Raw genomic sequence first — 10,516 nt, forward strand, 5'->3', positions numbered from 1 at the left:
TTCAAATTTCAACATTTTAAGAATAAAAAAAAACAAAAAAATTGAGTTTAGCTAATGCTAGCGTTTTTGGCTAATTTGTTATCCAGTCTGTATTTTTAGGCGTATTTAGAGTCTAACATCTGTTGACAGGTTGATTATCCAATGGGTGTGCTCCCAATTATTGAAGATTCTTCTCAGGTGTTTTCCTTGTGGTCATGTCATGTCATTCCCAGTTTAAACTTCACCTGCACCAATAAACTGGTGATAGTATGTTCTGACTGCAGACTGTGTCCCAGTGTGTTTTTGCTGCCCTGGTGTGAAGCCCAGTTCAACAGGTTATGGGCCCAGGTGCGCTGATGTTTGCGCAGACATGGTGTGAGTAGCAAACAGCTTGACAAACTACCGTCTCAAAGTTTTGGAGTGCCAGCACCATGAGTGAAAGGACAAGTTCACGTTGGTCTTGTCTTGTGTTTGATGGAGACGAAAAGAATTATGAACTGTGGGAGACAAAGTTTTTGGGACATCTGCGGTTACAGAAATTGAAGGATACAATCCTAAATGAACCGTCTGGTGATGTGGATGAAGACACACTGGCTGAGGATGCAGTGAAAAATGCTGAAGCGTATGCTAAACTGATCCAATTTCTTGACGACAAAAGTTTGTCCCTGGTCATGCGAAAGGCTGCAGGTGGTGGGCGTGGTGCTCTCAAGATATTGCAGGACTATTATGCTGGCAAATGAAAACCCCGCATTGTGAGTCTCTACACAGAACTGGTGAGAGTGTGACTGATTACGTCATACGTGCTGAGACCACAATCACAGCGCTGAGGAATGCTGGAGAAGTTTTGAGCGATGGCAACAGACTAACGTTTTTGGCTAATTTGGTTCATTGATGAATTTTAGGCTTTTTTTGGAGTTTAGCTAGTATTTAGGCATTGTGTTAGCTTTTTTATGAATAATTGGGAATGTACAGAGGTTTTTTAGGCTAATTTAGAGTTTAGCTTCAATTTGAGCAGCAGGCTGACATTTTTGCCTAATTAAGTTTACTAAGAAATATGAGGTTATTTTGAAGTTTAGCTAGTATTTAAGCAACAAGCTAGCTTTTATGTTTATTTTTGGATCTACTGAGGTTTTTTTTTTTTTTGCTAATTTGGAGTTTAGCTAATATTTAAGCAACACACTAAATATTTTTGCAAAATTGGCATGTATTAAGGATCGAACATTTTTACAAAACGTTTTTCAAAAATGTAGGTCAACTTCAGCGCTATTTCATTGGTCTTTAACAACATTTCCAGTCTTAGTGAATTTAACATTTTGTAAATAGCTTTTGCATTTTCAGCAAATCCCTTCAGCAGTTAAAACAAACTCCATCACTTTTCTCCACAAAAAGCTTCAGCATCTTCACTGACTGCTTTTAGCAAAAACATTCACATTAGCATTATCGGAGGTAATGCAACTTTTCTAGTATTTATTTTTCTTCTTTACAACTTTAGCTAGCTTATTTGGCTATTTTGGTGTATACATATATTGAGGATTTTTAAGGAGGATTTTAATTAAGCAAAATGCTCACTTTTTCTTTTTTTTCTTTTTTCTTTTTGCTAATTTGGGACATACAGTAGTTTTGGGCTAATTCTGAGTTCATGTTTTTCGCATTTTTAAATATTTTGTAATTTTTTTAAAAGAAATTCATCAAATTCTTTGTACGCTTTCTGCCAATTCTGAAAAGTCCTTTAACAACTTTAGCAAATAGATTTAGCATTTTCAACAAATACAGTGAATTTCTTTCAGCAAAATGCTACAACATATTCAGTCACCACATTCAGCAAAAAGCATTGACATTATCACAGGTAATGTAACTTTTTTAGTTATTATTAGAATTGTACTTGGGGGGCTTGAAAATAGTGCACTTTTAGGAGGGAATGATCATATTTATCACTTTAAAATCTTTCTGGCTGGTGTGCTCCCTTACCTGTCTTAAACTTTTCAGGTAAAAAAGTTCCAATCTTTCCTCTCCCACCATCGCAGGCACTCAAAGTGGTGCATCAAGCTGCTGCTGTCTTTTTTTCCTAACAGTGGGGAAAATCGGTCGACAGAAAAAAAGTGATAGCAACAGAAAGTGGCTGTCAGATCGGAACAGAGTATTAGCGTAAAGCCAAGAGAAAGCTGTGGAGGCAGTTTAAACGTGTGGTTTGTTGCCTGTAGCTGTGAATTATCCCTGACAGCTTTGGGAGTCGATCACTTTGCCCGCTTCCCTCATCTGAGGGCAGACCGCAGAACAACAGGCCAGTCTTAACGGCCAATCGGGTTCAGGTGGGGGAGTCCCGCTGAGCTGGATGATGGAGACCACGGCGGTGAAAAGCCTAATCAAATAGGTTCTGGATTTTATTTAGCTTCTCAGGATTCGAATTCAACAAACGAAAAGATTCTTCTCTATCAAATGAATTCTGTGTAATCAAGACTTTAGCATTAAAAATAACCTGGTCAACATTTTGTAACCTTTAAAAATCCTTTTTGTTGAGTTTATAATCTTAATCAAGTGAAGTCATGAAGACATAAATGTGAATACAAAACTGTTAAATTATATATTCTGCTGTGTTTTTGCTGTTGGGAATATTTTTGTCAAAACTCATCTTATTGACTCATCATACAAGCTGCGTTCCCATCACACATATGGCGGAAAACTTTATTGAAGTTGTAGAAATGTCAAATAAACACCAATCATAATGATGTAAATCAACACAGCGACTTACGTGACAGATGTGATGATACTTTGACTTCCAGCAGATACATTCTTGTTTCTGTCATTATCTATCAAAGGAAACGTCGGCGTCTTGTTCTGGCCGTGGAGTGGCGAGCTACGTGGGGGGGTCTACAGAGGAAGAGATTTTTGGAGATTGTGGTTGGTGGTTTTACAGAGCTGTGGATCCAACAACTGTTTGACTCGCTTCAGTCCCGATGGGCTGTGACTCTGTGGGACCTGTTGTGGCGCCCGCTGAGCAGTGTCAAAGTCACCGCTGGTCACGTGACTTATTTAATTTGGAAAAAAAAGTTTCCATTGCAGTTTTGCTAAATATGTGATTTCAAAAACCACCTTGTCTAAACCATTGACATATATAGAGCTGGACATCCTGTGATGTCATCAATAGAAAATCCTTTATCTCTGGTTCCAACGAAATGAAGTCAATTCAGTCGCCATGTTTCCGCGATATGGACTTCACCATTTTGGAACCAGATGATGTTAGTAGGCAGTGATTGGTCTGAGTCATCGTTTCTATGGCAACCACTCTCACTAAACCGGAGTGAGCTCGTTGGAAAGCCACACCCCTTCCACTGAAAGCAGGAGAATCTGTCAATCAAAGAAAATATATCATAAAAAAAATAGGTTTAGTAAGAACATGTTAGAACGAGTCACCAGAGCAAGAATGGTCATGGTGACAAATATCTTGACTGAGAAATAGACGTTTATTTCTCTACATAGAACTCCACAGTTTTCTGGAACCAGTTGGTACTTCCTGTTTGGAACGCGAGGGGGGAGGGGGTGGTGTCCAGTTCTAATAGACAGTCAATGCTCCAAGCGCAAATACTTTTTATTTTGATAAATCCAGTTTTTTCTAAATTGGCATGTTTCCATTAGGAGAATTTATTATCAGAAGTCCAATTTGTGCAATTTCATAGTTAATAGAAACAATGACAGTTTAAATAGTTACAGCCGTCCCTCGCTATAATTCTGTTCACTTTTCATGTTGGTAGATTTTTTTATTTTTATTCTTTGTGCAATTTTGCATGCTTTTCTTTTTAATTGATTTCTAGACTACGTCATTCAACCTCGTTGGTGCTACAACTCCTATAGGGAATGTGTTTATTTGCAGAATTTTCATGAGCCTTCGATTGTCAGCAGATCAATCAATCTACCAATCAATCAGTTTATCATTTATATTGCACCTTTAAAGGCGTGAGCAACCAAAGTTCTGGACAGAAAATAAAATATGAAAGTAAAATCATGAAACAATGAAATACAATAAAACAGTTTAACAGATGTTTGTTTTCATGCCATAATTATGGACTTAATTTTCAATAAAAGTTTGAACTTTGAGGATTTAAACAGAAGAGAAAATGGCAAAAATGTTTATTTCTGTCTAAGAAAAGAGCATAAAGTGTCTTGTTAGGAGTTTAAAGCCTAAAAACATCTATTATGTCTGTAAAAATAAAAGTGACTGTTTCAAGTTTTTTTTTTTTATGGTTTTTTGTTTTTTAACTTTAAACAAGAAATGAGGAAACGCTGCATTCCAAAATTCCATAGACAGTTCAGTTTTTAAAAAAGCAAATGTGTTACAGCCAGTAGATTTTTTTAATTGCTTCTTTCCAGAAGTAATTACTTCAATTTGTTTTTCTTGTAAATTCAGTTTTAAACTGTTCCCCTGACTTTAAAAGAGCAGCAGGACTTTTACTTTAATTGAAATCCAGGTTATCATGAGCAAGTGCTGCATGAGTGCAGATCGTGTGTCTGAACTGGCTGTAAGGCATTCTGATGAATAAAGGGTCACTATGATGGAGACAATTAAGCTAATCTCGTTTGCTAATTAGTGTAATTTCTGCTCAGGAACCAATTTAGAAGACCTGCTCCACACTTTATGAAAGATAACTTAGTGAGAGACTCTTTTACCGACACTAAATATGTCTTTGGCACTAGGGAGATTTGGGGAATTTTGTGTTGCTTTTGTTTCTTTCAAAACTTTCTGCACTTTGAACAAACTCGACAGAAATATCAATATCAAAGTCATGGGAAGGAAACCTAATAGATTTTAGTTTTTGTAATTTAAATTAATTCTAAGCATAAGAATGATGACACTGGCTATTTAAATTAAATATGACTTGTGAGTGAAAATGACTGTTGTTGTTTTTTTAATTTTGGTCATAATAAACAGGTACCATTATTTAAGCAAATAAATAGAATATAGATTGTTAAAAACAAAAAAAAAAACATTGAGTTTCTCTCTATGATCTCAGAAGCATCGTTCTTCACCCACTGACTCTATGGCGTCTGATTTAAAGATTTTCTCTGATTTTTCTCCCTCCAATACTGAATCACAATAACATTTAACATCATTGTCTATAGTAGTGGTCCCCATCCCCCGAGCCACGGATCAGTACCGGTCCATTGGTACCGAGCCACAGAGAGGAAAAAAACACAACCTACATTTTTTTGTTTTATTTCTACGTTTTATTTTTACACATGCATGATTCTTGTTCAGTTGCTCAGTCACGTGTCGGAAGAACATCCACTACCTTTTCAAAGCCGCTGTGCTGACCGCTACGTTTAAACCATAGTTAACAAAAAACAACCGTATTTGGAAAGTTCGTTTTTGAAGAAAAGAGGCGGAGAAGAAACAGAAGAAGATCCTTTGACCGTAAAATAAAAGAAAGCTGCATTTAACAGACAAAAACCAGGAGTCTTTTCTCTAAATCAGGGGCGGACTTAGGCAAAGGTAGGCGATTGCCTGAATATTTCATAAAAATCTCTAAAAATAAAATCAATGCCTACTATTATTATTTAACTTTGTCATTAATAAAACATCACAATTCACTGAAATGAGATAATTACAGCAATAAAATATTCCAGTCAACAGCAAGTTAACCAGCAGAGAATCCATTTTTTCAGATTGGGCAATTTTCCACCCAATTGAGCAGTTTTGTTTCTGACTTGGTGGGTAGGCATAATTGTGGCGGTTTCGGTGGTTCTTAGTTCCTTATTGAAACACGTTTCAACGTGCGGTCAGGAGAAGCAGGGGGAGCAGAGCCTCACCTGTCGCCATGACACATGTACCCTACTCATGATAAAAACGAATGTGCCCACTATTTACTGTGTTCCATAAATGTAGTTTATACTTTTGATCATTTCATTTTTGTCCTTTAAACCGTTCCATTTCCTGTTTTATTTTAGAGCAGGTTACAAGGTCTGCTGCATGGCAGTTTTCTAGGATTTCAGTAATTATCAAAACATGCAGATTCTCTGACAAATTGAGACATTATTTTAAGTTTTAACCTAAATAAGAATTTTATTTACTTATTACTTTATTTTTTCTGCTCCAAATATGGATTCATTGTGCCAGTTGTTCCCACACACCATAATAATAAGGCAGATTTTTCAGCAACTGTCTGTCTAATGTTAAGAGGATGCTGCTAATAAAGTTATTCAAACACTTTCAAAATTACATTCAGAAAATACCAACTTTTTTTTCTTTTTGTATTTATCCATCACATCTAAAAGTCAGCTTCCACTTATACAGTTATGGATTAAAATCTGTATCGCATTTTAATGGTTCCTACATGAAATCTAGTGAACAAGTACAGTTTAAAGCAGCTCCAGAGATTTCATAGAGGAAGAAGATAAACTCCCAAATCTGACTTCAGCCTCATACAGGTGTTTGTGACCCAGCCAGTCATGTCCTCCCCCGACCACCAGAGGGAGCCTTCACCTGAGTACTAACTGCATTTGTCATCCCCTTGTACTTCAGTTCCCATCATGCATCAGCCACCATTTTCCAGTCCCCTCGTCATCATCATCAGTGCTGCATATGTTCCTGCTCCTCTCTCTCCTGTGAAGTCTTGTTTTGTGTCTCTGTGCATTCAGTCTGAGCATTCTTCCTTTTGTGTTCCTGTATTTGACTCTCGCCTGTTTTCCCTGGTGCTGCTACAACGATTATTTTAATAGTCAACTAATCACCGATTATTTTTTACGATTAGTCGACTCATCGGGTCATTCGCAAAGTGGATGTAAAGTATCTTAACCATCATTAGCTTTAAACTAACTAAAAACTAACTAAACTAACTAAAAACTAGATATATAGCATTACCTGTGATAATGCTAGTGTGAATGCTGTAGGCTGAATTTGGCCGCTGAAGATGATAGTTTTGATAGCTAAAGATGCTGAAATTAATAGCTGAAATCGCTAAGCTAATAGCTGAAAATGCTGTAGCGGATAGCCAGCTAAAATATTTGTTAAATGACAAATTATTCTAAAAAAACTGAAAGAAGCCTAAATTTGCCAAAATAGCTAGCATGTAGCTGAAATATTAGCTAAACTCCAAAATAGCCTAGAAAACTTTAATAAATGTTAAAATAGTCCAAAAAGCTAGCAGAATGCCAATTTAACTTTCCACTTAAATACACTAACACTCCATATAATATAAAGTAACAACTTATCGACTATTAAATTATTCAGGCAGCCCGATTTTTCTGGCTCCAAAGTTTGACCCTGGCCTGTCTCCTGACTGTTCTGCCTCGTCTTACCTGTCGCTCTCACTGTTAAAGTCAAGTTGCATATGGATGCACTCGCCTCAGCTCCTACATTACAGCAGGACAGTTGTTATCCGACATTAAACCATTTGGAGCCTAAAAAAGTATGACTTTAAACACTAATAAACAAAGTAGAACCCAGCATGAACACGTTTGTTTTTACGTTGTGGTAACAAACTGCAGCCTGGCCTCAATCACGTGTTTTATTCTACTGATGGGAAGAAAGTGCCCTGATTTATGCAACTTTAACGAATCTTCAGCACCTTCCAGGCAGGAGGACCTTTGAGCTGAAAACGGCTTTTCTTTTTAATGCAGATGAAGATAAAGTTTGTGTTTCACCTCCTTCCGTCTGGGGAATGGACCTCGTTTACCAAGTCTAATTCTGGTCGTAGACTCACAGCGACTTCACTAAACCCACATGAAAAACCATCACTTTGGCTTCTTTCAACTCTCACTACAAAAATATCTCTTACACCTCATATTCTTTTCCTAGCATAGCAGCAATGAGTTAATCAAACGTTAAGAGTGAAATCTAATTTCCCTTTCTTTCTTCAATGGTGACTTTTTAATGTCCTTTGTTGTGGCTAATGTTCAGGCGGCGGCTGTGCACGTCGTGGACGTAAATATCTGTAAATAGCCTGCCTCCCTCAGAAAATCAAAGTGTGTTTAGCCAGAACTTTTGATGGAGTGGTGTGAAGCCGAGGCCAGCAGACAAGCCCCATTGATGCTGAGGCAGGCTGATGATGACACCGGCATGATGCAAGGCAGATAAGGAGGAGTGGGAGAGGTGCAGAGAAATGAACGCTAAATGAATGCTGCTCTCACCAACAGTGATTGGTGAGAGGAATATTCATTTAGGAAGACAAACAGCTTCATTTAAAGTTAGCCAAGCACAGAGACGCCCTACACACTGCAAATGGGTTGAAATTTGCATCCTTTCACCCATGGGAATCCAGGCCCTGTCCTCACTCTCCTGGACTCGTGCCTCAAGTGATAATGGATTATCTGGAGTCTCGCATGAGGAGTTTGGCTCTTTGATTTGCTTTTGCACACGTCTTCTGTCTGATTTTGCCCGAGTCACTTCTCTTCACTCTTGATCTGGCGCCGATGTTGTCACAGCCACATTTATCTACTGTAGATGAGGACCATTTACTCTTTACTTTCACTCCATGACCAGGAAAAAGCCCCCATGTAAAAGCCTCTGTATGTAGGGGTAGTAATGATTGTCTTACTATTATAGAACAGTACAGACTGTCATTACAGGTTTTTTTATATCTTTACAGCCTCAAACAGGAATGGTCTTAGGATTGATTTTAAGACCCTCCTTCTAGCGTTGAAATCTCTGAATGGATCCGAACCTTCCTGTTTATCAGACCTCCTCAGGACTTAAGACCCAGTCAAATGAAAATCATGTTTCATCGTCTTTACTCCATTTTCTCATGATGGAGGACATTTTTTGTGTGTGTTTCAGCCTATTTTAACTACATAACCTCTTTATTTAAAGTACTTATTTTAGGTATTTTATGGCTTTTATTGCAAATGTTTTGCACATTTTTTGCCTTTCTTTCTTTTGATGTATACAGTGCCTTCTCCAACCATTAACCACACCGTTGCCTTCCTTTTTTTGTTTCTCTGTGGGTTTAATGGTAAATGGTGCATACTTGTATTGCACTTTAGTACATTTCCTTGGAAGCCTAAAGCCCTTTACTGACACAGTCACACCCACACACATTCACACTGGTGAATAATTCTGGTTCCACCCATGACCACCAGGAGTAATGTGGGGTCCAGTGTCTTGCCCAAGGACACTTTGACATAGGGTGGGAATCGAACCTGTAATTTTTGATCAGAGGTCAATCCGTCTATTCCTGCACCATGGCTGCTGTACGACTTTTTATTGTTTTAATTGATGTTTATATGTGTATTTTATGTCAAGCACATTGTGTTCTACACATGTTAATGAATGATGCTCTACAAGCAAAATGGTTGGTTGGTGTGATGGTTGGTTGTTTGATTGGTTGGTTGGTGTGTCGGTTGGTTGTTGTGTTGGTTGGTTGGTTGGTGTGTTGGTTGGTTGGTGTGATGGTTGGTTGGTTGTTTGATTGGTTGGTTGTTTGATTGGTTGGTTGTTGTGTTACAGTTGAAAGCAAAATCAAATGTTTGACTGTTTTTAGTTTGTGATGATGATCGTGATCTAATCAACATTCTGTGGTTTTTTACTTCACTTAGAACATCTGGAATGAATCTTTGACAAAACCGACCTTACAGACGTAGAGCTTCCTAGATATGCAGTACTATGTTTACATGATTGCCCTTATGACCTCGTTCAGGCTGAAAACCTTGTTTTACGACCTACAAGTGGGACTTATGAGTAAACTTTACTACCAATATCGATGTTTTATGCATTCTGACCAACATTCCATGGAGACAAGTGTCGATGTGCTTTGGTTTGTAGGTTTAGATATGATGCTGGATTACTGGTATTATTCTTGGAAACCAGCACCTACACATGCCCTTCAGGTTATCCTGCACCAGCCTGAACACATACAGTTATAGATTTTCAAAAATAATGAATATTTCAGTCCTAGATCTTTGCTTCCAACCTTCCAGGGGGAATCTGTACCCGGGGTGATATTTCATAGTGCCCCTTTTTAGGAGGTTATATATGAACGACATGCTTACAACTGTAGTTTTATTTAAAAAAATAAAAAAATATTTATTTAACAAGTTTACCATCTGGCTTTGGGACTGTAAGTGTGAATATTCTGCTTTCACAGAAAGGAGGTCCTGTTCTAAAAATGTTCCACGTGTCTATAAATTTTTGAGAAAGCATGTTATGCCGCATTGCTCTGCCGTTCTCAGCACCATCATTTTTCATCAGAAACTTCCTTCTTCAAATCCTATTTGGGTCATTCTGGGCAGGAATCGCATGTTCTCAGAGTGCATGTGGGGAGAAGAGGAGGCCAAATCAAAATAAAATATGTTTGTATCACTCTACATCCTCATGCATACATTGGGAAAATGGTGAAGGATGACGACACTTTTTTTAATATTAGTCCTCAAAATTTGTCACATTGTAATTAATGTCGTATAATTTATAATTAAATCCTATGAGCCTTTAATGAATCTGTCAAGTTTTATCTCATCAAATATTTAACCCTGTTTTTCACTTGAATCTTTCACCAGATTTCAGTTGATTCTTTCGAGGCTGCAACATTTTTCATTCCCTGTGGCCTGTTTT

At 37.7% G+C, this 10,516-nt stretch overlaps 1 protein-coding gene across 1 annotated transcript in view; it reads left to right on the forward strand.

Moving 5' to 3' along the window:
- The window catches only part of cdh13 (cadherin 13, H-cadherin (heart)), a 431,031-nt gene that overhangs the window by 387,734 nt on the left and 32,781 nt on the right, over positions 1-10,516 (forward strand). The window lies entirely within an intron of this gene.

This window comes from Oryzias melastigma, linkage group LG6 (assembly GCF_002922805.2).
Source record: "Oryzias melastigma strain HK-1 linkage group LG6, ASM292280v2, whole genome shotgun sequence".
In the NCBI taxonomy this organism is placed as follows: Eukaryota; Metazoa; Chordata; class Actinopteri; order Beloniformes; family Adrianichthyidae; genus Oryzias; species Oryzias melastigma.